This window comes from Tachyglossus aculeatus, chromosome X4 (genome assembly GCF_015852505.1).
Source record: "Tachyglossus aculeatus isolate mTacAcu1 chromosome X4, mTacAcu1.pri, whole genome shotgun sequence".
Classification (NCBI taxonomy): domain Eukaryota; kingdom Metazoa; phylum Chordata; class Mammalia; order Monotremata; family Tachyglossidae; genus Tachyglossus; species Tachyglossus aculeatus.
Window position 1 is genome coordinate 15,500,764 of NC_052098.1, and position 23,687 is coordinate 15,524,450.

The 23,687-nt window shown below is 42.9% G+C and overlaps 1 non-coding gene across 1 annotated transcript; it reads left to right on the forward strand.

Annotated features, from left to right (window-relative positions):
- Window positions 1–10,144: 10,144 nt before the first annotated feature.
- Window positions 10,145–10,282, forward strand: LOC119948631. The gene has a single exon (XR_005457015.1). It is a non-coding gene; the product is annotated as a small nucleolar RNA SNORA7 (small nucleolar RNA).
- The last annotated feature ends 13,405 nt before the right edge of the window (window positions 10,283–23,687 follow it).

The following is a 23,687-nucleotide window of genomic DNA, read 5'->3' on the forward strand; positions in this document are numbered from 1 at the left end:
CATAGGGAGGGTAGTTGAAGCCATGGGAGTGAATGAGTTCTCCAAGGGAGTTGGCACAGATGGAGAATAGAAGAGGACCCAGAGCCATAGTCAGAGGGTGGGAGGCAGAGGAGCAGCCTGTAAAATAGACTGAAATGGAGCGGTCAGAGAGGTAGGAGGAGAACTAAGTGTGGACAGTGTCTGTGAAGCCAAGGTTGGGTAATGTTTCCAGGAGAAGGGGATGGTCCACAGGGTTGAAGGCAGCTGAGAAGTCGGGGAGGATTAGGATGGAGTAAAGGCTGTTGGATTTGGTGAAGAGATTATTCATTACCTAAGAGAGGGCTGTTTCTGTGAAGTGAAGGGGGCTGAAACCAGAATTTAGGGGATAAAGGAGAGAACTGGAGGAGAGGAAGTGGAGACATAAGATGTAGACAACTCTCTCAAGGAGTTTGGAGATGAGTGGTAGGAGGGGGATGGGATGAGAATGCCAGGAGGGAGCCATGGACTCAAGGGAGTGTGTTTTTAGGATACCTAAGCTTGTTTGAAAGCAATGGGGAAGAATCTATTGGAAAGTGAACAGTTGAAAATGGAAGCCAGGAAGGGAAAAAGGGAGGGGGCAAGTGTCTTAGTACGGTGTGAAGGGATGGGGTCAGAGGCACAGATGGAGAGGGTAGATTTTGAGAGGAGGAGAGAAATTGTTTCTTGAGCTACTCCTAGGAATATTGGGGGAGAAGAAGAGAGTGGAGGAGGAGGGGGGCACTGGAGAGGAGTATGGGAGATTTTAGGGAGAACATGCCTGATGGTTTCAATTTTGTTAATAAAGTATGTAGCCAGGTCATTAGGAGAAAGAGATGGCAGGGGTGGGGAAACAGGGGGTGTGAGGAGGGAGTTATAATAATGATATATAATAATGATAATGATTTGTTAAGTACTTACTATGTGTCAAGCACTATTCTAAGCACTGGAGCAGATACAAGTAAATCAGTTCAGACACAATGCCCTATACCATATGGGACTTAGAGTCTCAGTAGGAAAGAGATCAGGTATTGACTCCCCATTTTACAGATGAGGAAACTGAGGCCCAGAGAAAGGAAATGACTTGCCCAGGTTCACACAGCAGGCAATTGGCAGAGCTGGATTAGAACCCAGGTCCTCTGCTCCCAGGCCCATGCTCCTTCCATTAGGCCTCACTGCTTCTACATACTACTTTGTTTTGCCTAGTAGTAGAGCATCTCTCTGATTGGATTGATTTAAGTCCATTTTCTCAGGCAGTGGGCATGAAAAAATTTCAGAATCAAGAATGAATTGGAATGTTTTATGATCATGAGAGCTTACTGGAGTCTATCTTGTTAGGAGTGCACTTTGCAGGGAAAAAGGCATTAGGTTGAGATGATGTAGACAGTAATTTTTCTTTAATTTAGGGTCCTTGTGAAAACTTCCTATTGTCTTGGGAATTTTGGTAGCTGTGTCCCGGGGTTCTGGATGTTACATGCTGTCTCCACTCACTTGGCTGCCGGCTGGCTTGGATTCTGGGGTCTATTCTGAGGCCACCCAGGGAGGTACCAGGGTGGGAAAACAGGCCCAGGATGGGGAAACCCCCAAACACAGACTGTCAATCAGGCCAACGTGCTGCTCTCAGGGTTTCTGGGGTGGCTTCAGAGGAAAGACTACTAGTACCGGCTCCAAAACTGTTGGTCCTGATAGCGTGGCGCAATGTCTGCTGATGTTATGGAGCACCTGATACTAGGTGCAGTCAAAAACTGGAATTTTCTGCCACAAAATTCCTTCTCCAAATCCTCCCCTGGCAGACCTGACCAGTATGAAACTTGGGAAGCTCATTGTGTGGCAGGATTTATGCTGCTATTACTTTATTCCCTTAAAGGGATTGCTCATTCAGTGAGATTCATCTTTTCTGGATTAAATCTGTTCTTACGCAATTGTTTGCAGTATTTGTTGCCGCCTGTGAGGTTTGCCTGCTTCAAGCTACAGTGAGTTCCAATAACATGATAATGTTGTAACACCCACGATGTAGAAAATGTGTTTGGGTTTTTTCCCCTTATTCATGGCTTCTTGGCTCACATTTTCAAAGATGGTTATGTCAACTTAAGTCGAAAGTCCAATTTATTAGATTGGGAATTTAAGTGAAAAACAAAGGTCTTTCTATCCAACCGATCATCCAAAATGTTACTAAATTGCAGTTTGACCTTATGGGATTACGAAAGAACAATAAGGATCATGCAAAGTTCTCGAGTTTTATTTGCTGTCTCGTACACAAGCATATGATCATCAACTGGTGTGCTTTAGGGAATAAATTCAGAGTCACACAAAGACATTCTGTTTTTATAGAAGTTGGGCATCAGGGAAAAGTAGACCTTGGAAAACATTTTATAGCTTTTGAATTAATATTCTTGTTTTGGTTCTGCAAAATAGACCCCAATTTCATTTCTACAAACTAAGAATTATGCAATACTGCCTGGTGCTTGGGTGATTTTACCAAGTAAGAAATGGCATCCAGAATTTTAAAATGTCAATCTTGTGGGGTGGCTGCTGATTTTTGGCTTCTATTGGCAGACATTTTGTCTGAGCATAGAGATGTGGCTGATAGAGAAACACATTCGGTATAGTGCTCTAATGCTCCCAGGGCCCCTTAGCTGCATCATTAACTCTTTCAGGCCACCAGAGGACAGTTGAGTGCATTGTGATAGTATTTGTACAATGTAGGCAGCCGTGCACCAAAATCCTTACTGGTCTAGAAAGAGTTAATTCTCCTCCCAAAATGCCTAGTGTGACATTTTAGGCACTGGGAGGATGGTCTCAGGTGCCATCTTAAAGATTTCTTTTAAAAGGTGCCATAACTTTCGCCATCTTCGGTATTTAAGGATTAAAATAGAAGACTAACTGTAGTTGTACCTTATTTGGAAAAAAGAATTTTAATTGTACATGTGATGTACTCTATAACTGATTTTTTTTGTATATGAGATTTTAGAAAGGCAAGACACTGAAACATCTTATTGGGGAAGTAAGTGGGTCTTTAGTACGATTTTTTTACGATGACTGGTATAGAAAAGGGAAAATTCAGGATTAGGTGAATGCCAGCTTCATGAATGGGAGGCAGAGGAAGATTTAGATACATATTGTACAGTCATGCCTTGCTCAACATATAATAATAATTATTAGTATGGTATTTGTTAAGCGCTTACTATGTGTCACGCTCTGTACTAAACCCCGGGGTGGATACAAGCAAATTGGGTTGGACACAGTCCCTGTCCTATATGGGGCTCACAGTCTCAATTCTCATTTTACAGATGAGATAACTGAGGCACAGAGAAGTGAAGTGACTTGCCCAAGGTCACACAGCAGAAAAGCGGCAGAGCTGGGATTAGAACCCATGACCTTCTGACTTCCAGGCCTGTGCTCTACCCACTATGCCATTTAGGCTCCTAGGCGAGAGGAAGGGTTGGGGAAGGCATTTTTTTAAAATGGCATTTGTTAAGTGCTTACTCTCTGCCAAGTACTGTACTAAGTGCTGGGGTAAATACGAGCTAATCAGGCTGGACATAAATACAAGCTAATCAGGCCGGACACAGTGCATGTCCCACCTGGACTGACAGTCTTAATCCTCATTTTACATATGAGGTAATTGTGCCCCAGAGGAGTTAAGCGGTTTACCAAAGGTCACAGGTCGGACAAGTGGCAGACACGGGATTAGAACCCAGGTCCTCCTTATTCATTCAATCGTATTAATTGAGAGCTTACTGCGTGCAAAGCACTGTACTGCAAAGCACTGCGTGTAAGCACTTGGTAAGTACAATTTGGCAACAAATAACCAGGCCCATGCTCCATCTACTGGGCCACGCTGCTTCTCAGTTGATTCGCATCCATCCATCAATCAACCAATTGTATGTATTGGCATGCACCAAGTGTATGGGAGAGTACAATACTATAGAGGGGTTTACAGTCCAGAGGGGAAGAGAAGGTATCCACATGGCAAAAAGCGGTAGTTGGGAAGAGAAAAGGTGCCACTAACTGGGTTGCACCTTAGGGAATTGCCTAGTTTGCCTAAATTGCCATAGTTCCTGATTGCTTGGATCTCCAGGAACTATATACCTAGGCAGCATTCACTGACATTTCTAAACTGCTCTCTTCTCTTTTTTTCCCTTTCCCTTTTCTTTTCTCTCCACTCGCTTAACCCCCTGCCTCTCTTTAACATTTTTTTTCAAGTTCCTTGAACGCGCCATTTATATTGACTATCTTGGCTATCTTAACTTGATCTTTTTCCTTAATCAAGCCAAACGAGGTCTAGAGAAGTCATGTCCTGTTGCCAGGCAATTAGCAACTTGGACAGGTGGTCACACTCACTTAATTACCCCTATACTGTACAAGGAGGGGCAGAGAGACTACTGGTTCCTAGCTCCCTATTTCTCTCTCTACTTCCAGAAAAATCCAAAGAATTGGGGAGCATAGACAAAATCCTCCTGATCTGGGAATCTGCACAGCTGGGTAATTTTCAACCCATTCCCTATGCCAACAATGACCGCGACCACCCCCAAACCATTCCCTTCCTTGATCTCAGTAATCCTCAACCTCAGAGCAGGAAGTAGGGAGTTAGGGGAGGGAATGGGGTCCAGAATACTTGGGGGAGCTGCAAAACTAGGGAGAAGTGGAGGGTCAAAACTGACTAAACACAGTGAGAATGGAGGTGGAAGGGGTTGGACTCATCCACTGCACGTTTTTCCCACAGTACTGATCCTGACCCAGCCTGTGATACCCAACATTCTAGGTTCTGATCCATCTCTCCTATCATCCAGCTTCCAGTTACCCTACCCAAGCTGATTCGACCCCATCCCTTAGCACCTTAACAAAACATTTCCCCTCTCTCTTCTTTCCTCCCTGACTGACATCTTCAACTGTTTGCTCTCCAATAATGGCTTCTTTCCTACTGCTTTCAAATATGCTCATGTCTCCCCTATCCTACAAAAAACGCTCCCTTGACCCCTTGGATTCCTCCAGTTATCCCTCCATCTCCCTCCTACCATTCCTCTCCAAACTCCTTCAGCGAGTTGTCTACACCCGCTGTCTCAATTTCTGCTCCTCTAATTCTCTCCTTGACACCCCTCCAATCTGGTTTTCCATCCCCTTCACTCTACAGAAACTGCCTCTCAGAGGACACAAATCCCTTCTTGCCAAATCCAATGGCTTCCACTCCATCCTAATCCTCCTTGACCTCTCAGCTGCTAAAACACTGTGGACCACTCCCTTCTGGAAATATTATCTAACCTTGGCTTCACTGGCACTGTCCTCTCCTGGTTCTCCTCCTATCTCTCTGATGATGATGATGATGATGATGGCATTTGTTAAGCACTTAGTATGTGCAAAGCACTGTTCTAAGCACTGGGGAGGAATCAAGGTGATCAGGTTGTCCCACGTGGGGCTCACAGTCTTAATCCTCATTTTCCAGATGAGGGAACTGAGGCACAGAGAAGTGACTTGTCGTGACTTGTCCAAAGTCACACAGCAGAGCCGGGATTTGAACCCATGACCTCTGACTCTCAAGCCCATGCTCTTTCCATTGAGCCACTCTGGCACGCATTCTCAGTCTCTTTTGTGGGATCTTTGGCCTCCCATCTGTGGGAGTCTCTCAAGGCTCAATGATGTGTCCACTTCTATTCTCCATCTACACCCCCTCCCTTGGAGAACTCATTCTTTCCCATTTTCCATGGCTTCAACTACCACCTCTATGTGGGTGATTCCCAAATCTACCTCTCTAGCCCTGATCACTCTCCGTCTCTGCGGCCTCATATTTCCTCCTGGCTTCAAGACATCTCTACTTGGATGTCCCACCGACACCTCAAACTGAACATGTCAAAAACAGAACTCCTCATCTTCCTACCCAAACCCTATCCTTCTCCTGATTTTCCCATCATTGTACACAGCACCACCATCCTTCCTGTCTCACAAGCCTATAACTGTGGCATTATCCTTGACTCATCTCTCTCTCATTCCCCACATATTCAATCTATCACTAAATCCTGTCAGTTCAACCTTCACCACATCACTAAAATCCGCCCTTTCCTTTACACTCACAATGCTACCATGTTAATCCAAGCACTTATCCTATCCCACCTTGATTACTGTCAGCCTCCTTGCTGACTTCCCTGCCTCCTGTCTCTCCCATTCCAGTCCATACTTCACTCTGCTGCTCAGATCATTTTTCTACAAAAACGATCAGCCCATGTTTCCCTCAAGAACCTCCAGTGGTTTCCCATCTATCTCCACATCAAACGGAAACTCCTGACCATCGGCTTTAAAACACTCAATCACCCTACTCTTCTACTACCACCCAGCCCACACACTTCATTCCTCTAATGCCAACCTACTCACTATATCTCAATCTTGTCTATCTAACTGCTGATCCTTTGCCCACATCCTGCCTCTGGCCTGGAATGTCCTCCCAATTCATATCCAACCAAAACTTACTCTTCCCACCTTCAAAGCCTTTTTCAATGCACATCTTCGCCAAGAGGCCTTCTCTAATCCCTCATTTCCTTTTCTCCCACTCCCTTCTGGGTCGCCCTGATTTGCTCCCTTCATTCCCCTTTCCTTCAACCCCACAGCACTTCTGTACATATCCGTAATTTATTTATTTATATTAATGTCTGTCTTCCCCTCTAGACTATAAGCTCGTTGTGGGCAGGGACTGTGTCTGTTATACTGCTACACTGTATTCTCCTAAGCTGCGCACACAGTAAGGACTTAATTAATATGACTGACTGACTTGGAAAGAGGGGCTCCAAAAGAGGGATAGAGGGAGAAATACCTCCTTACTCTATAGCACAATCCAACTCTGATCAGTAACCTAACACCTTCCTAATCTTTTGTAGGCAGAACCCTCTAGCCTCCATACCAAGATAACATCATTCACCTTGACAAAGTCAAGTCTCTTATTTCCACTCTCCTTCAATATTCACATTCAAATTCACTCATAACATTATTGCAGTCTGTTCTGCTTCTGCTTTGCCTCAGAAAGTTTTCTCTTTCCAGTGGAAAAGTCTGTTAGGCTGTCAGAAGAGCTTTCTTTCTGGAAAAAGCCAGCATTTGTGATTTTCTAGGAAGATCTCAACAACTGAGTTCCAATTCTCTGATGGCACAGTGAAGGCCGGTGGGGGAACAATTTCTGATGTTTTTCCACTAACGCTTCACAGGTTTACCTGTCTTCCCTCCTACTTACACCGTGATTCCCATGTGGGACACAGATATGCTTCACAGGTTTTCCTGTCTTCCCTCCTACGTACACTGTGATTCCCATGTGGGACCCAGACTGGGTCTGACTTGATCATGTTATATCTAGTGCTTAGTACAGTGCTTGGGACATAGTAAATGCTTAACAAATATCACTGTTACTATTATTACTATTATTATTATTATCATCATTCACTGTCCTTTTATGTCTTTGGTCCAACATGTAGTGACAGCCAAAAAGTCCAACCAAATACCATCTTGAAGGGATAGAAAATGAAGCAAAAGGTATAGTTTTCCACTATATAAAACAATGGTTTATCTCTATCTGGAATATTTCTGGCACCTCTGGTTGATGTGTGATCAAGATGGATAGAGAAGTCTCTGAATGAGGATATACTGAAAAGCTTAAGACTCCTTCCTGGAAAGATAATGACTGGGAGTAGATTTGATTGAAGTTTACAAAGTCAATGAAGGAGGTGGCCTGGGAAAACAGAACTGTTCACCAAATCTCACAGTAACACGATGAGGGAACACTCATTGGAGCTTGAAGATAGGGGGTTCAAAACAGAACAAAAAAGGAAACACTTCTTCACAGAGTGTCTGATCAATACATGGAATTTGTTACCACAGAAAGTTGTACTTGCTAAAAATAGCAATTTAAAAGGAGTTTGGATAAATTTATGGGTGTGTGGTGCACAATGATAATGTAGGGATGTAGATGGAGCATCCAATAAATGAATCAATCAATCATATATACTGAGTACTTACTGTGTGTAGAGCACTACGCTAAGAACTTGGGAGAGTTCAATATAACAATATAACAGACATATTCCCAGCCCACAACAAGCATACAGTCCCTAAATATTAGCATAGAAGAGAAGCAGTGGTCTAGTGGACAAAGCATGGGCTTGGGAGTCTAATCCCAGCTCTGCCACTTGTCTGTGGTGTGACCTTAGGCAAGTCATTTCAATTTTCTGTACCTCAGTTACCTCATCTTTAAAATGGGGACTGATATTGTGAGCCCCATTTGGGACATGGACTGTGCCTCACCTGATTAGCTTGTATCTTCCCCAGTGCTTAGTACAGTGCCTGGCACATAGTAAGCACTCAACAAATACCATTTAAAAAATAATCAATTATCCAGTTGCTAATGTAGGGAACAGAGTACTGGGTGGGACAGACCATAGTTTTTATTTTGTTCTTCATTCATTCATTCAATCGTATTTATTGAGTGCTTACTGTGTGCAGAGCACTGTACTAAGTGCTTGGGGAGTACAAGTTGGCAACATATAGAGACGGTCCCTACCCAACAGTGGGCTCACAGTCTAGAAGGGGGAGACAGAGAACAAAACAAAACATATTAACAAAATAAAATAAATAGAATAAACTTGTACAAATAAGAGTAATAAATACGTACAAACATATATATAGGTATACATACATATGTACAGGTGCTGTGGGGAGGGGAAGGAGGTAAGGCAGGGGGGATTTTCTTATAAATGAAGGTAATAAAGTAAGATTTATGTTCCTACAAATCTTTGATTACATTTATACCTTTGATTACATTTATGAAAAAAATAAAATGGCAATAGGGTTTGCCTTGACACATGATCATCGGCTATGGCTTAGGCTCCAGGAGTAAGGCCCCTGAGCTCTTGACCAGTCAGTTATATATGGCTTTCATCATCCTCGATTTATTTCTTTACCCTGGGGCCTAAACCTGTGGTGAATCAGGATGAGTGAAAAGTTTTCTGACTCAAATTCTTTCCAGTTCAGGATTTGATTTCTTTATGAGCTCTCACTGGTAGTAAATTGCTCGAGGGGAGGGGCAACTGTCTACTAATTTAACTGTAATCTCCCAAGTGCTAAGTACAGTGCTTTGCACACAGTAGGCATTCTATAAATGCCATTGTTCTACTGCTGCCCTGAAAGAGTGGAAGGGGAAATTGAATCTCATGGAATCTTTTGTTCATTGCAGCCTCCTCAACCCAGTGTTTTATGTTTTAGCTCTTGATAGCATTATTTGTATGTATTTCCAAGTAGGGGAATTGCCCCCAGATAGGAGAGCCTTTTGGGTAAAGTCAGGGTGTAGTTTATGCACCAGAGAATCAGTCTCTATACACGTTGTGATGGATAGTAATGTGTTAAGAATGTATACAAAACAGCAGGTGGGCTGTTTATCTTGAAATCCTCATTTGAAAATAATTACAGTAAACTCATTGTTATGTATCTAGCAATGAAAAATATTGATATTTTGAGCTCAGCATATTTGACATACCAAAGATCCATTGGCTTCTCAAATACTCTGCATTTCTTGTTCAAAAGACAGAAGGGAATAGAAAACAACTGAAACACGGTCTTGCCTGCTTTGGGCCTCAATGGCTCTCTTTCATTGAGGAGATTCTCTTTCTGATGCTCTCTTTTTTACTTTCTACTCCCTCCCCAGAAGACTCCTCCTCCCCCCTCGACTCTCCTAAGCCTTGGAACCCACTGGGAAAGTCAGAGGTACCTTTATGCCCCCACAGAGAGAATTGGCTCGAATCCTTTCTTTCTTGAATAATCTCATAATTTGAAGAGAGGACAGGGTTGAGAAACCTGCATTCCAGCCCTTACTCTGTCAAACTGATCACATGGCCAAGGACAAAGGGTTCTGGGCCATAATTTTGCTCTCTGCACAATCAGAATGATAACAGCATGACCTAGTGGAAAGAGCACGGGCCTAGGAGTCAGAGGACGTGGGTTCTAATCCCAATTTTGCCATTTGCATGCTGTGTGATGATGGGCAAGTCACTTCACTTCTCAGCGCCTCAGTTTCTTCATCTGTAAAATGGGGATTAAATTCTATTCCCCCCTACTTAGGCTGTGAGCCCCATGTAGGGCAGGGAATGTATCCAACCTAATTAACTTGTATCTACCCCAGTATTTACCCCTCTCAGCGTTGCACCTGGAGAGTTTCCAGTACTCTCCCAGTTTCAACCACAGGAGGGAGAGTCAAGCAGAGGCCTATCCATTCCATTGCTAACTTGGTTGGTGGCTAGCAAGAGGAAGGCAACCTGCTACAAGTCAAAACTCACCTGTGCTGGGCAGCAGCAGCATGGGAGAGAGTTGAGGGTGGAGACTCAAGGTTACTGTGTGGAAGGAGGCAATGGTAAACCACTTCCATATTTTTACCAAGAAAACTCTATGGATACACTACCAGAACCGTTACAGATGGAGGTGGGGTGTTCTGAGAGAGATGTGTCCATGGCATCGCTATAGGTCAGAGACAACTCGATGGCATAAGACAAGATGAGACTCCAGCACTTAGAACAGTGCTTAATACATTGTAAGTGCTTAACAAATACCATTAAACAAACAAAAAACCATTCATCTTGTATGGGTGATGAAATATTTTAAAGTTTAATTCAATGAAACCTAAAGAAGCAGGACGATGGGGGGTTGGGGTGACCTAGGGTGGTCCTGGGAGACCTGCTCCAGGCCAGCAGTGTCCTGTGGGGGTGCCTGGATCAGATCAGACAGGGTCTTTGGTTTGGGGTCCCCTTTGAAACTGTGGAGACCCTGGGTCATGAAAGCCAACATTAATATTGGTGCAGGTGCTAGCTACAGGCTATTGGAGGTGGGGCTGGGGGTCGGTGGTAACATATACTCCTGGAGATTCCTCCAGCATTGTAACTACTCTACTTTTCTTTTTCATTTTATGGTATTTGTTAGTGCTTACTATATGCCAGGCACTGTACTAAGCGCTGGGGTAGATACAGGCTACTCAAGTTGGACACAGTCCATGTCCCACATGGTGCTCACAGTCTTAATCCCCATTTTACAGATGAGGTAACGGAGGCACAGAGAAGTCAAGTGATTTGTCCATGGTCACACAGCAGACAAGTGGCAGAACTCAGGTCCTTCTGATTCATTCATTCATTCATTCAATCATATTTATTGAGCGCTTACTGTGTGCAGAGCACTGTACTAAGCACTTGGGAAGTACAAGTTGGCAACATATGGAGACGGTCCCTACCCAACAGTGGGCTCACAGTCTAGAAGGGGGAGACAGACAACAAAACAAAACATATTAATAAAATAAATAGAATAGTAAATATGTACAAGTAAAATAAATAGAGTAATAAATCTGTACAAACATATATACAGGTGCTGTGGGGAAGGGAAGGAGGTAGGGCGGGGGGGATGGGGAGGGGGAGAGGAAGGAGGGGGCTCAGTCTGGGAAGGCCTCCTGGAGGAGGTGAGCTCTCAGTAGGGCTTTGAAGGGAGGAAGAGAGCTAGCTTGGTGGATGGGCGGAGGGAGGGCATTCCGGGCCAGGGGGAGGACGTGGGCCGGGGGGTCGATGGCGGGACAGGCAAGAAACAAAACATATTAACAAGATAAAATAAATAGAATAAATATGTACAAATAAAATAAATAAATAGAGTAATAAATATGTACAAACATATATACAGGTGCTGTGGGGAGGGGAAGGAGGTAAGGCGGGGGGGGGTGGGGAGGGGGAGGAGGGGGAGAGGAAGAAGGGGGCTCAGTCTGGGAGAGGGCAGTCTGGGCCCAGACTGACTGACTGGACTGACTGGCGCTCAGTCAGATTCCCAGGCCTGTGATCTATCACTTCCCCTAAGGCACCATTTCCCCACTTGCTGAGACACATATAACAGAAGTCAGAAATGTGGTCCCTGCTCTCAAGAAGTTTACAGTCTGTGGGGAGACAAGTAGATACAAATTGTCAATGTACCAAAGGTAAAAGAATGAGAGAATAGGTACAAATCATAAAGAATAAGCAATTACATACCTATGGGAGAAGAGTAATTTATTTCAATGTCTGTCTCCCCCTCTGGACTGAAAGCTCCTTGAGGGTGGAGATTATATTTACCAACTGTATTTCACATTATCTAACCATACTAATCCTATTGTCTAACATTATTATCACTTCCTGCCTTCAGGACATTTCTACTTGGATGTACCAGTGACAGCTCAAACTTAACAAAATAAACACATCCAAAATAGAACTCCTCATCTTCCCAGCCAAACCCTGTCCTTTCCCTGACTTTTCCATCAGTGTAGACAACAACCCCATCCTCCCTGTCTCACGTATCCTGTGACCTTGGCATTATCCTCTCCTCAGCTCTCTTATTCAACTCATGTTTTCAATCTGACACCAGATCCTCTTGGTACTACCTTTGCAACACTGCTAAAATCCCTCCTTTCCTCTCCATCCAAACTGCTACTGTGCTGAACCAAACACTTTTTCTATCTTATCTTGATTAATGCATCAGCCTCTTTGCTGACCTCCCTGTGTCCTATCTCTCCCCATTCCAGATCTTACTTCATGCTGCTGCCCGGATTATTTTTCTACAAAAAACATACCTACATAGACATAACTTGTTTTAATGTCCGCCTCCCCCTCTAGACAGTAAGCTTCTTGTGGCCAGGAAACACATATACGAACTCTGTTATACTGCACTCTCCCAAGCGCTTAGTACAATGCTCTGCAGACAGTAAGTGCTCAGTAAATACCACTGATTGATTATTTGTGGGAGGAGGACAGGGTCAGGGTCAGGAAGAGTACCACTGGAATCTGAAGACACAAGCGGCACAGTGAAAATGAAACAGTAAAAGCACTTTATTCATCTTTCCTTCCTCTGGAGAAATGCTCAGAGCCTGTGTAGAGGAGAAGAAAGGAAGAAGAAGGAGAGGGTCGGGCAAGATTTTGGGAGTGGAGGAAGGAGAGAGCCTGGCCATTTTTCAGTAACTCTGTTTATTTTACTTTTAAAATAATCCATGGAATTTTAACCTCCACCAAATAATAGCCATGAAAGATGAGCAGAAGGGATGTGACTTTAATGTTTAACCCAAGGGATGATTATATTGAGACAATATATTATTTTGTTTTCTACATTATGCCTTTCTTTCCCTTTTAAGATATGCCAGAATGGAAATATTACCTTTCTGTCGGTCATTACCCTGATTCACTTGGTACGGAATTGGATACCCAGCAAGTGGGGATATGGTACCCAAGAGGAGGGAAGGAAAAGAACAAATGTTTCATTAAATACTGACAAATGGTCCAGTTAATGAACAAAGGACTGATCATTACAGGGCTCCCACTTTGAAAATCAGAGATTCTAGACAAGCAGCCAGGATACTGAGTTGACTTCTCATTCCAACATTAACTGAGCTCCTACTTTGTGCTAGATATACTGTACTAGGCACTGTACTGAGTCCTGGGGAATGTGCAGTAGAGTAGAAGAGATGATCTCTGCCCTCTGGGAACTTACAACCTAATGGGGGAAGCAGGCGGACGTAGCTTGTCAAATGTATAACAACTCACCGAATATGAAAATGGGGAAAATATGCAATTAGGAAATGGTAATGATGATAATGATAATGACAATAATGGTACTTGTTAAGCACTTATTATGTGCCAAGCACTGTGCTAAGCACTGCGGTGAATACAAGACAATCAGGCTGGACACAGTCCCTGTCGCACCTGGGGATCACAGTCTAAGCAAGAGGAAGGGGGATTTAATCTCCATTTTACAGATGAAGTAACTGAGGCACAGAGATGTTAAGTGACTAGCCCAAGGTCACACAGCAGACAAGAGGCAGAGCCAGGATTAGAACTAAGGTCCTCTGACTCCCAGTCCCATGCTCTTTCCACTACATCATGCTACTTCCAATTTTGATCTACCATGGGGCCTGGGGTCTGGGGCCTGCCATGCAACTTCTCTCAACCCAAGTATATATTCTCAGTTCCGTGAGGCAGCAGAGATGGCCAGATAAAAATATTGGTGCAATGCTTTGAGCACTGGGGAAAAAAGGAATCGTGATAAATGCCAAGTGGAATGATTCATGACACACTCAGTTTTCCCAGAACTCATGTTTTCACTCCCTGTTTGGGCTGGAACGCTGGTAGGGACTTTGGGAATATTCATCCAAAACTCGAGCCTGTTTGGACACAGGAAGCCGCAGGTCGGCAAAAATGGCTTGTGCCCACATGAACGGCATTAACCACCATAAGGACTATATTATGCTTTTTCCTTAACGCAGGGCTTTACAAGAATGTAACCTCTGAGTTTGGGGAGAACTGGGTTATATCCAAATACAAACGATCAGGAGAGCAGAATCTACTGATCTGAATAAAGAGGCTTAACAATGACATTGCTTTATCCAGCCGACAATACCCATCTGTGCCAAATCTAGGGATTATTTAAGGCCGGTCTGTATTTTTGGAGTCTCAGTTATCCAGGTAATTTGCACGTGTGGACCCAGATGACATGTTCCACTCAGAGTGATCGTAACTGTCTTGACTCCCAATGAGCAAATCCCTACCACATGTGAAGCTTTGCCTCTGAGACCCTGATTAATATTTCACCAGTTTTCAGCTGATGATTGATATTTATTCTTGCTCTTTATATGTATCATTTTTAACAATATTTTATATGAAGAAAATGTTTCCCAGACATTTATGCAAGTTACTCTATTTACTACTAAGGATCTATAACACTAGGGAAATGCAATGTATCTTATTCAACATCAACGTGTTCGTCGGCTCCATATGTTCATAATTTACTCTCTTTTTGCTGATTGTCAGAGATATTTGTTGCATAAGCAAATGCTACATAATTCACAACTGATATTCTGTTGGGTCTTGTTCTGAAGTTATGCAGTTTTAACCTTGACATGATAAATCGTTGATAGGATATGATTTCACTATAAGAGGAAGCCCATACTCTAAAGGATAGAGTTTTTACTTGATTGTCAATATCTTCAGAGATGGCTAGGGAATAAAATGTTTCCAGCAAAATAGTTATTTATTTGAGATTTTTAAATACAATTCGGCAGTGATTGCTTGGCCATATACACTGTTCTGTAATTTTATACCTATTGCCTTAGCCAATTCTATCAAATTTACTGAATAGCGTATAAAATAGTCCTGTAGTTCCAAAATTGTTACATGGAATGTAATATAAACATTCACTTGAACTATCACAGAGGGTATCAAACTCACATATTACTTAATTTGTTGGCATCATTTATGTAACGTACATACACATATGTGTGTATAATATATACGATATACTATATAATATATATTGACATCTATATATCTGTATCTCACATAGGTGTCTTTTACATTGTGGGAATATGTTATAAGGTGGTGTTGTCTAAGACTGAGCTCAGTAATTTGAAATAAAAGCAAGTTATCAGAAAACCTTGTTCCCCACCAGCTTTGGTAATCGGGATCATTGATTGCTTAAGGGATTAACAGAGGAGAGCCCCATCCCTTGTGAAATGACACAGCACTGGATGGAGCCAGCCACAATTCTGGAGAGTTGATTTCAACCTATTGGAAAACTAAGACATGAAAATAATCTCATCTTCTCAGAAGTAGTATTACAATAATAATAATGGCATTTATTAAGGGCTTACTATGTGCAAAGCACTGTTCTAAGTGCTGGGGAGGTTACAAGATGATCAGGTTGTCCCAAGTGGGGCTCACAGTTTTAATCCCCACTTTACAGATGAGGGAATTGAGGCACAGAGAAGTGAAGTGACTTGCCCAAAGTCACACAGCTGACAGTTGGCGGAGCCGGGATTTGAACCCATGATCTCTGCCTCTTGGGTACCATATCCCCACTTGCTGGGTTTCCAATTCTGTACCCGGGCTCTTTCCACTGAGCCATGCTGCTTCCCCCTCGCTGACCTCCCTGGCTCCTATCTCTCCCCTCTCCAGTTCATATACTTCACTCTGCTGCCTGGATTATTTTTCTAAAAGAAAGTTCAGTCCATGTCTTTCCACTCCTCAAAAACTACCAATGGTTGTCCACCTACCTTTGCATCAAATGAAAACACCTTATCGTTGGCTTTAAGGAACTCAATCAGCTCTCTGCCTTGCTGATTTTCTACTACAACTCAGTGCACACACTTCAATCCTCTAGTGTCAACTACTCAATGTACCTTGATCTCATCTGAGTCACCACTGAACCCTTGTCCTCTTCCTCCCTCTGGCAAGGAACTCCCTCCCCTTCATGTAAACAGACCACCATTCTTTCCACCTTCAAAGACATCATAAAAATCACATCTCCTCCAAGAGGCCTTCCTCAACTAAGTCCTCATTTCCCCTAATCGCACTAACATACACACACACATACACACATATATGTATGTATATATATATATGTACATATATATATAAATTATTACTCAGTCATCTTGCAATTATGAGGAAACTGAGTCACAGAAGCAAATTGATTTGTTCTATATCTCGATTGAGCTAGAAACAAGAGCCATCTCTCCTAAGCTTCTGTTTGATGCTCATATAATAAAAGTAATTCACAGTATTTTAGTTGCTTTGTAGGGATCGATCATCAATGGTATTTATTGAGCATTTACTAATGAAAAAAGGATTCTAAAATATTTAAGACCATTAGGAAGAATATGCAGTAATCTTAATTCCAAAACAGCACCTTAATAACCTCTGGATCATGTCTGCTACTCCTCTGCACCTTAAGTCTTTGTAGTCTTACTACTTTTACATTATGCTTTTATAAGAGTGATGCTATATTATAGAATCTGCTCTCCAAAAGGGGACTGGGGGAGGGGGAGACCTCTGCTTTTTCTCTGAAACGGTATTAAAAAAAATCAAGCTTTGCTGATAAATGGCAGATCTATAAATCACCTTCTTCCTCCAAAAAGGATGGAATCATTTATAATGGCACTGCGTGTTAACGTTACACAGAAACAGAGAAGAGGCTTGTCTGCTCAATTGCTTGACCCCGAAGTATTATCCTTCAGTCCAACAGGTTAAGTTGAAGACCCTTCAACATTCACTTAAATTGGCAGAGAAAAAGTTATATATAATCCATTCTCCACATTCATTCTACTGACAAGACCTGTGTCCCAGGCTCCCTCCTGCATTGTAGCCAGGGCATACCACACTTAACAAGGGTCTAACTACTTTGCCACTGTAACAGAACTAAAACACATGGTCTGTAACAACTTTGACACTTAAAGCGGTCGTGAGCTTGGACATGGTGCAGTGTCTGAGGAACATATGTTAACCACTCGTCAAGAACAAATAAGCATAAAAGCCACATCTTGACATGGATTATTCTATCTAGTAGCTGTAAATGCAATTGTTATTGGAATGCTAATCCATTATTAAATCTTTCTTAACACAATTCCCAATCCTCTTCTCTGAATATTCTAAACTGACATCAGGTGACTTCCCAGGTACATTAACCTCCAGCTGCAGTTGCATTAATGACCAGGTGGATGGACACTTGGAAAAGAAATGAGCAATGCTGGGGAGAGGAAACCGCCTACATGTTACCTGAAGAAAAGACCTTTGATTATAGAAATGTCTAGCAGAGTGGAATTCGCTCATATCCAGCCGATTCTTTGCTTTGGCCCACACAAACTATTAGGCTCAGCCAATGCCTTGAGAACAGTTTTCTCACATTTATTATTTCCCTCCAGCTGTCCCTTATAAAACAGAAGAAATGGATTTCACCGCTGGATCTTTAGTACTACATTGAGCAGCTTCGGGGTTTCCAGAGTGATGATAATTAGCATGATGCTCGTATAAGGATTTTGAAGCTCTTGATGTTTGACTATTTGCATGATCATGCTTGAAAATATGGCCATTTAGAATGCTTAACTCTTGCTTCAAATTGCATGCTTGACTGTGTATAAGTATTTGACTTAAAAAAAGAGACCGAGAACTGGGTAATGCTGAAATGAGAGCCTAAGAGTGACAGCCTGGCAGAGCTTTAAGTATGCTGAGATTCAATGTTGAATGTAAATTGGTGCTTTTTCTTTACCCATGAACTGAGAAAAATAGTCTCAAAAAAAATGTTTTCTGCCTGTTGGCATAGCAACATCTATTCCTTGATCCTCCTTTCCACGAAATCATGCTGAATCTCCTGTTTGAAGCTTGCTGGAGTTCAGATAAACAGAACAAGTCCCAGATTGAACAGTATTAAATTTTGTTCTATCTGGAGAAAGGGGAAAAAAACCACTTTCTGGGGAAAGTCATTCTCTATGAGTTTGGATGTAGAGAGGAAAAAAAAGAAACATTCACTTCAGCTCTGCTCTAACTGTGAAAATCAATAGCAATTTTTTGGGTGGGGCTTTGCCATGAAGAAAAGTCCTAGGCCCAGCAGCAGAGTCACTCAGTGAGCTTTTTTGGGCTGTGCCACTTAGTTTTGCACCAGTTTTTGCTCTTTCCTGTAGAATCAGAAACTTGTAGCTTCAGACCACCTATAGACATAATTTTTCAACCATACTTCTCTTCAATCATATCATCAATCGTATTTATTGAGCGCTTACTATGTGCAGAGCACTGTACTAAGCGCTTGGGAAGTACAAATTGGCAACATATAGAGACAGTCCCTACCCAACAGTGGGCTCACAGTCTAAAAGGGGGAGACAAACCAAACATACTATTTCTCAAAATGATTTTGACAACAATCCAAATAACCCCAATTTCTTCCAAGATATTACCCTCACTTTACTTTCCATGACTACCAAAAAAAAAACCAGGATCTGGTTCGGAAACCCTGTGAGAATCCACCAAATTTAAACCCGGCCTCTTTGTTCCTTATCAAATTAATATAATCACTGGAAACTTTCCAAGAGAGTGTGATCTAGTGGTACTAGTGGGAGGAATGCAGGACTCCTGCTTCTGCCTTGATCTGCTGTCGTTTGGCCTCTCTGTGTCTGTTTCCTCATCTGTAATAATAATGATGGCATTTCTTAAGTGCTTACTATGTGCAAAGCACTGTTCTAAGTGCTGGATAATGATGGCATTTATTAAGCACTTACTATGCACTTACTATGTGCAAAGCACTGTTCTTAACGCTGGGGAGGTTATAAGGTGATCAGGTTGTCCCACGTAGGGCTCACAGTCTTAATCCTCATTTTACAGATGAGGTAACTGAGGTACAGAGAAGTTAAGTGACTTCCCCAAAGTCACACAGCTAAGTGGCAGAGGCAGGAGTTGAACCCATGACCTCTGACTCCAAAGCCCATGCTCTTTCCACTGAGCCACGCTGTATACAGTGGAGATCATTATATTTGTCTTTCCAAAGCTCACCTGGATGTTGTAAGTCCCATGAAATCACTGATGGGGGTGGGGTATGTATGTGCATTTCTGTGTGTGTTGGTGGAGGGGGGGAGGGCTGTTTAGAAATTATAAGTATCAGTATTCTAATTCTATATTGGTAACTCCAAGAATATTAGCTGTTGCCAAAAACAACTGCTCTCCACTTGGACAAAAACCACATCTTCCTCCCATCACTTGCAATTTATACCCGAAAGCCTACATTCTCCATTTCACTCTTTTCACCATTCCTCTCTCCCCTCCCCATTTCTGCCTGAAAAGAGAAACGGTGGTGCCATCTTGTATCGGGAAGGAGGAATTGGGAACAGCCAGGACATGCTTGAGCAACTCTCACCGGAGTGGACTGTTGGTACTGAAAGGTCCATTCTGCAACTTCACTTTGTTGTTCTGATTTGTTCCCTTCACCCTGTCTGCCTTCCACTAAATATGTTTCCAGTGGGGTGGAAAAATCCACGAGGTGAGAGACCGTTCCAGGTCTAGAGGAACTGACTTGATCCTTTCCTCTCCTCCTTCCCCGGCTGCAGTCTCAAAACCCTAGGGTGGAGAATGTGCATTTTCCTTTTCACAGACTGCTGTAATGATATTTAGCCCTCGTAACCTTCCCTGCCCTCACCACTTCCATTGAGCTTATAATAAGTGGCCGTGATTTACATATGAAATGGATCTATAATAAATTTCCCCATAAATTCCTTCAAGCAGCATGCAAACCTTTTTAGTTCCACGCCGTGTGCTCTCATAATGATCCTCCACCTGGCTGAGAACCTTTTTATGTGGGAACATTAAACTAATTTTACTTGGAATGTTCGATGACTTCTCAAGATGATGCACCTGATACTAAAAAGCAGTTCACAAGACTCCTCAGGAAGACAGATGGTTCCCTGGAGGCTCCTTCTGCTTTCTGTTACAGCTTATAGCTTTGATTTTCGCCCAGTTCATCTTTGACAACCTTCTGCTTCACATTTGGCATCCTTGTGACATCTACAGAATGATAGGGGGCTGGGTCAAGAAGTCAATCGGCTTCCTCATATGCTTCTGCCATTACTGTGGGTGTGGGTGGGGACCGTAGTGGCTGGACCTGCACGAGGGTGTGAGAGAGGGGCTGGGATAATGATCAATTGGAATGCTTCACTGTGCCCCTGTTGAATGGCAAATTTCATGCAAACAGAAATGTGCTCTGTCTGGCAGGAGCACAGATTTGTGTGGCAGGTTGCTTCTTAGCCTGTCTACTGCCTTGTAACATGAGGATTTTCCCTCCCCACTGGAAACATGTTGTTTCTTGGCAGAGGCCTAGCGAAGCACCAAACACCTAGCGTGGCTGCCGTGAAAGACTAGTTCCAGGGGTGCGCCAGCGTCCACAGACAAAGCACTTAAGGTATTTTGTTTGTCGGCTACCAAATGCCTTGCTGTTCAGAAGCTTGAACGGGGATATCTGAAATGCGAGCCCCGAGGAAGCTTGGCATGAATGTTTGACTTGGCGAAAAGAATCTGAGGAAATATGAAAGCAGTATAGCATCCTGATTAAAGGAGAAGGCCTGACACCGCCTGCCTGTATTCTCTGTGGAAACCGTAAGTCCCGCTGTACCCCAAACTTTCGGAAACCACGACCAAATCCAAATCTTCTGTTTCGGCTGTGCAGCAAAAGCAGATCCATGTTATCCCGATTGCTAGGGTTTGGCTGATTTCGGGGTTATGAATGCAGTCAGAAAAACCTAGCATGAAAGAAATTCCAAATGAACAGATGAATGGAGCTCAAAAAGCCATCCAATTGGATAGAAGTAGCTTAGAACTTCCTACAGCCTCTGACAGAGCAACAGATATATGATACCACTTATCCTGACATACTGGTGTGACAGAGAAATTCTGACGGTTACACTGAACCCCAATGATGACACTTACAGCAAGCCAGCAGCTGAATCCTTTATAGGGACAGGGCAAATGCTGACTGAAGGATGGATTTCCTGATAGCCAGGCCACTGGGTAATGGTCAGCACTGTCTCACTCTTTCTATTTAGCTAAGCATTTTACAGCCATTTATTTTAGCTATCCCTCACCTCATGTAATGGGATTAGCAAATGATAATCAAAGGAACAGAGGCAAAGAACATTTAAGTAACTTGTTCAAAGTTACCCAGCAAACTCTGTGGTTGAACTAAGACTTTCACTCATTAGTTTGAGTCTAGAGTTTGGTGTTTCGTTCACTAAAATATGACACTGCCTCAAGGCAAAATGCCAAGAGCTCATATTAGAATGTGATATTATCTACATAATATTTGTTAAGCACTTACTATGTGCCAGGAACGGTACTAAGTGCTGGGGTAGATACAAGCAAATCGGATTGGACACGGTCCCTGTCTCACGTAGGGCTCATGGTCTCAATCCCATTTTACAGATGAGGGAACTGAGGCCCAGAGAAGTGAAGTGACTTGCCCAAGATCACACAGCAGAGAGGTGGCAGAGCCGGCATTAGAACCCATGACCTTCTGAGTCCTAGGCCCATATGAAATAAAATAATTAACCTCACCATAATGGTTAATGCATTTAATTTTCTAGAGAAGCAGCGTGGCTCAGCGGAAAGAGCACGGGCTTGGGAGTCAGAGGTCATGGGTTCTAATCCCCGCTCTGCCACTTATCTGCTGTGTGACTTTGGGCAAGTCACTTAACTTCTCTGTGCCTCAGTTCTCTCATCTGTAAAATGGGGATTAAGACTGTGAGCCCCACGTGGGACAACCTTGATTACCTTGTATCCATCCCTCCCAGTGCTTAGAACAGTGCTTGGCACACAGTAAGTGCTTAACAAATACCAACATTATTATTATGTTGAAATGAAATCCAAGCCATTCACAACTAGAGGTCTTTGTTCCATGCTGTACACAATGTAGACTGATGATTCTTAATAAAGATAAACGCAAAGGAAAAAAATGTTACAAACATTTAAAAATGGAAAGTCTGAATAGGCAACGATAGAAGATAAGGCTTCCAATCTTATGCTGAGTGGGTTTTTTCCTCCTTTTGACTTTATAAGCTGTTTGTATGGGTACTAGTTTTAGACTGAAGCAGCGTGGCCCAGTGGAAAGAGCACGGGCTTTGGAGTCAGAGGTCATGGGTTCAAATCCCGGCTCCACCACTTGTCAGCTGTGTGACTTTGGGCAAGTCACTTCACTTCTCTGTGCCTCAGTTACCTCATCTGTAAAAGGGGGATTAAGACTGTGAGTCCCCGTGGGACAACCTGATCACCTTGTAACTGCCCCAGCACTTAGAACAGTGCTTTGCACATAGTAAGCGCTTAATAAATGCCATCATCATTATTATTATTATTGAAGTAGTCTTTAATAATAATAATAATAATAAGAATGGCATTCTATGCTTCTACTAGGTAAATGCCTTATTTTATTGCCTTTGCTATGTGGTTTGAAAACAAAAACAAAAAGCAAAAACTGGTTTATTTAGAGTATCTATATCGGCCAAAGTTTTCAGTGTACAACATACAATTTGACATGATTTCTACACCTTCAAGTAAAACTGAATATTAGTATAGACCAGGCCCTGGCAGTCGCAGGCCTGGGCCACAGCAGCCTGCTGGGATAACCATTTTGACATGTCCCAGTTCTCCTGCTTCTTTCACTAAGCCTTTCACCTAACTGGATAACATCAGCCCCAAAGCAGGGCCACCTATTGGCAGGCATATAATGTAGGCTGAAGTGGTTAATGGCCATTTTTTCCTGGGGTGGGGTGGGGGGGGGTGGGGTGTGTGTGTGTGTGTGTGTGTGTGTGTGTGTGTGTGTGTGTGTGTCCCCACAATCCCTGTGGACTAGGACCAGTAGCAAAAACCGACTTATTCTTTCTGATATTTGAACACTTGCCCAGAGGTTAATAAGTGGTGGGTCCATCCAATAACAGGAGAATAATTGAAGATATAAGCAACCCAAACGTTGATGACAAAATTAGCCCCAGAAGTTGCCAGATGTCAGTTGCCTAAAGGCACAGATAAGCTGTCAAACGGTAATGACTGACTTATCACCCTCAATGGATGGGATCCAAGTCCCCATTTCCTGTCTTTCAGCTTCATGGTTTATAGATCAGAGGCCCTATTAGCAGGTCCTCAAATGATGAAGGAACCTGAGGGTGGGGCTATTTTCGAAAGTGGATTGTAGTGCCCTTTGGTGGCTCTCTCCTGCCGAGGACACTAATCTCGAGCAGGAACCAAGACAATATCATTGCAGATGTTGCCATCAGCTGCATAATTACCACCTATTTCTATCTCAGCGCAGACTTAGAAGATGCAGAGGTCATTGAAAATTCAACACACGATAATGCCTACTGAATAATTCTTGTGCAGTTTTGC